Source organism: Apis dorsata, unplaced genomic scaffold (genome assembly GCF_000469605.1).
Source record: "Apis dorsata unplaced genomic scaffold, Apis dorsata 1.3 scaffold_99, whole genome shotgun sequence".
NCBI lineage: Eukaryota > Metazoa > Arthropoda > Insecta > Hymenoptera > Apidae > Apis > Apis dorsata.
Genome location: NW_006263397.1, coordinates 838451 through 843316, shown reverse-complemented (window position 1 = coordinate 843316; position 4866 = coordinate 838451). Strand labels below are relative to the sequence as shown.

Sequence of the window (4866 nt, the reverse complement as noted above, 5' to 3'; positions counted from 1 at the left end):
AGACAATCCAGTGGCTCGCGTTTCTATCGACTTAGTGCTAATGGGCAAGACGGTGAAAGAGGAAGAGAGGGGCGGCATAAAAAGGGAAGAGAGGAAGAAAGACGAACGATTAAGGATCGTGAGCAAACGGACACGCACTGAAAATCGGCTTTGGGTCGAGATACATCAAATGCCGGCTTTACGGTCCGTGTCCATGTCGGAGGATAGTAAAACTAATGTATTCATGAGATAATTATTTCTTGCATTCATTACGGGGCTGTAAAGTTTTTATTGGCCCGGAACCTGGCCCCGCGAAACACGAGGCACCCTTACAAAGTAGAAGTAGCACGACGGACCACCGCCTCCTCTCCTCGTTTCTCCTTTTGCTCCTCCTTCTTTCTTCCTCCGTTTACGACACGCATTTAAGGACAATCCTCATGAACACGGATCGTACGAATCGTATCGATGATGCTCGTATCTACGGGGCAAAAGAAATGTGACAAAGAAAGGGAATACTATCGGTTTGTTTTCATTCGTTGAATTTTTATTTATATTCGCTCGAAATTATTTATAATTTTTTTTTCATTATGGAAATTAATTCCGCGCGATTCGTGATAAAAATCGACTCGATTTAATTTCGACTTTTATCGATTTCATTTTTATTCTCTGTTTCTTTTTCTATAAATGGTTCAAAACTCGTATACACATGAAGGTTTTTCTAAAATTTTTTTATAAAACTGAAAGGAACAAATGTTTCGTGAGGTGTTTAAAGCATTCGCGAATCAAGTACCTTCCGACACCTTTCACCGACAATATATAACAAAGGAAACAGAGAAAAGCATGAGAAATGGGGGTTGCAAGGGGGTTGTCCCAGAAGAACAAAGACGCTGATCGAATATCAATGAGAACGCTATCGTACATGACAAAGAGCGTTATTCCTTCCGGTACCGACTTCTGGAAAGATACATCAACTCTTGTGTCATATAAAAATGTGTTTATGCGTCGCGCAGCGAGAATGAAAAAATGGTAAACCGATGATCAAAAATATATCACACACCATCAAAGAATTTCAAAAAATAATTCTAGAATCCGAGGTATTCGTAATTTCCGTTTTTAGAGGGGAAAAAAATTTTTCTAAGAAGAGAAATGAAAAAGCACATAAAAGAATTGATAGAACGAAAACTATAAAGACCGAAATGATTTGATTATGTATGTAAAAGAAATTTTGTTAAAAAAAATTCATTTTATGAAAATTTATTTATAATTAAATTTATTATAATTATAATTAAACAGTTGCATTCAAATATAATCGAACATTTAATAATAACTTTTGTATATAAAATCTTGATAAAAACAGGCAATATAACATAGAATAAATAACTCATTGGCTTGAAAATAAAAAGATTAAAAATTTTGATTGATAACGAAAGCGGAAGAGGAAAAAAAAATATCAAAAAAGGAAGAGAGGAACGATCGATGCAAAGGGCAGAGACGTCAGGATTTGGGATTTTCGCACGTGTTTTCAGCCCCGTCCACGCGATTCTCGTAATCCCAGGTGGCCGTTCTCCCCTCGAAAAGAGCCGCACTCGAGATTTCTTTTTCTGTATAAAAGGAAACGGAATTGAAATCGGCTTTTCGAAATTGCGCGCCACCCCCATTTTTTCCCCGGAGAGAGAAATGCAAACACGGCTTTGCTGAGCATGCAACCGATCTAAAAACGAAGAAAAAAATGAAGATAATATCGCATGGATTTACAAAGATGCATGAAAAAAGAAGATTATATCCTTTTGCAATCCTAAGATAGTTTAGATTCTCGTATCTCAAATTGACAATAAGCGCGTAAAACTATTTAGATCTTTCTTTTTTAAATCTGGACAATTTCTTTAATTGAGCAGTCAAAAAAAAAATGTAAATATTGAATATTAAATATTCAAATATTTTTAAATATTTAATCATTTGCGAATTATTTAATATTTTTGGTTTTGAATTTTCCGCTTTATTGAATAATAAATATTATAAATATTTACGATACGAGTAATAAGTTTCAATATTCAAACGATGTATATATTAAAAAAATATTTACATTCGGACAATAATTTAATAATTTAATTCTAACAATGAAAATATAGTTAAAATTAAAAACATTATTTACATTGATAATTTTTTTATAATTGTAATGATTTTGTACATCTATTCCTATAATAATGAAATAGTTGAAAAAATAAATAAATAAAAGGAGAAAATTTAATTCATGATATATTAGGAAATACAATCATCTTATGTGAAAAATAATGAAATTAAAAAGAATATATAAATTATGAATAAATAAATAAATAAAATTTTTGAGTTATTTTATATATATATAAATTCGTTTTACTTTAATACTTTTATATTTTTAATTTTATACAAACCAAAATTTTTATGCATATATATATATATGCATAAAAATGCAATGGAATTTAGTTTTTATATATTTATTTTTAAAAAAACAATTAAACTATTTTATTATATTTATATAAGTATAAGAACTAATTTTTTTTCAATATCAAATTTGATTTTTAATCAGATTTTCACATTTATAATTATAATAAATTTTTGAAAAAAAAAATTTGCAAAAAATATAAACACTATTAAACATAATTTTAATAAAAAAATTATTTTTGTAATAACTTCGTTATAATTTTTGCTTTTTTTCACTTTTTCATTGAATTTTTAATAATTTTTTTATAATATTTGCTTTTTTTCAATTTATCATTGAATTTTATATATTATGTTATAAATATTTATGAAATATTAAAAAATACATATAAGATTGAATATAATTAATAAAATGATTGGTAATAAAAAATTACTGAAATAGTTTTTATTTCAAATACCATTATCTAAAACCATTTAAGTTAATATTTGAATAAGTAAAGAAAATAGCCTTATTTTAAAAATCTATAATAGTGGCGCTCTCTTACGAATTTTTAAAGAATTATAATAAAAATCTAATCTATAACAATTATTATATATGATTAAATTATTAAAGGTTATACAATTATTGTGAAAATTATCAATGTACACTATTGAAACAGAAATAAAATTAAAATAGTTATATATACATATAAGAGTATTTAATTTACAGATATACAAACTTACCCATTCTTAGTTGTATATATTAAAAATTTTACACATCACTGACACATCATAATTGAGTATACCCTGAATTGACAATTTTTAAAGATTTATAAGAATTTTTGTATATAATGATTGAATAAATCATATGTCTAACTGGTGTACAAATATATGAATTTATTAATTACATATTTATATTGACATTAAAAATAATATTTATAATAATATTTAATGTTTTTAAAAAAACATAAAATAAATAAAAATAAATGAAAATAATTATCACAAAGAAATCTTTTATTTTTTTATGCAAATAAATTTATTTCTGAAAAAAATAAATTCCACTTATGACATGTTATAATGTTCTACTATTAACAAAGAAAATTGAAATAAAATAATTAAAATACAATATTATATTATACAAGAATTAAAATAGAAATAAAAGAAATAAAATTTATAATTAAAAATTTGCATTTAATATTTATTTTTTTTATATAATCAAAAGATATATATAAACAAATATTAAAATAAAACATAATTGAAATATTAATATTAATTTTTTAATATATTTACACACCGACATGTTATTAATATATTTATAAATACATCGTATAATCACAGACAATTTTTTAACTTATATTAATATTAAGTAACACATGTTCTGAAGTAGACTCAACGGTAGTCTCAGCTAAACTGATCTTTCCTTCTATACTTGCTACGGAGAAGAGCTATACCAGGGTACACTCAATATATCCCCGAACATCTCTGACCAATCATAGAATATTCCCAACCAATCCCTCGAAGTAGAATCACAAATGTTAGAAAGGGAGAACTTTTACAACACAGCCTGTGACGGCTAGCAGACGGAGCATGCTCCACTGGAATATTCTAAATCCCTCACTAAAAGGGGTGTGCCCTACCGATTCCAAATAGAAAGAAGGGAAGGGATATATCTACCATCAACACTAGAAAGGGTAGATGCGTTTTAAAAAGCAAACTGAAATGTTAAAAAGATAGACTATGCTCGATTATAATACTCCAATAACTAAAGGGGTGTTTCCTCTAAATTCTAATAATATAAGGAAAAAAATTGTCCAATTCATAATATATTTTGAATTGAATTTTATTTTTATTTTCACAAAATTTCTAATTTTTTCATAATAAAATAGTTTTATATATTTTTATTTATTAAATAATGATAAAATAAAATTAGTTATAGAAAAAAACATCAAAATAAATCAAAAACATTAAAAACATATAGTCAATATCTTTCCAGCTAAAACACCCTTTTTTAGCAGTTACCCCTTTTTTGAGATTGAAAGGGGTGTTCTTTAGTAACCCCTTCAAAGGGGTTAAAATACAAAGGATGATATAACATTACAGAAAAAAACGTTTGTGTTAAGGGAGACAACACAATTACAATACACAATTTTAGATATACTGAATTTTTTTTTTAGTTTACATATAATCAATTAAATTATATTTCAAAATTTTTAAATTATATTATATAAATGTAATGTAATTTCTATATATCTCTTATAAAATAAATAAAGTTATTAATCCATAATTTAATTCAAAATTAATTAACAAGCAGAATAAAAAATTATTATCTTTTTAAATCCTTCTTTCTTAAAAATAAAATCTAGTTAATAAAATATAAAAGAATAACTTTAATTCAAAGTAAAATAAAACATAACCTAAAAAATTAGAAATTTGATAGAAAAAATAAACAGAATCAAATAATCTTTTTAAATAAATAAATATTATAATGAA

At 25.5% G+C, this 4866-nt stretch overlaps 1 protein-coding gene across 1 annotated transcript in view; it reads left to right on the top strand.

Moving 5' to 3' along the window:
- LOC102673509 (acylglycerol kinase, mitochondrial) overlaps positions 1–4866 on the top strand; it is a 22853-nt gene that overhangs the window by 7358 nt on the left and 10629 nt on the right. The gene's annotated exons all lie outside the window — the stretch shown is intronic.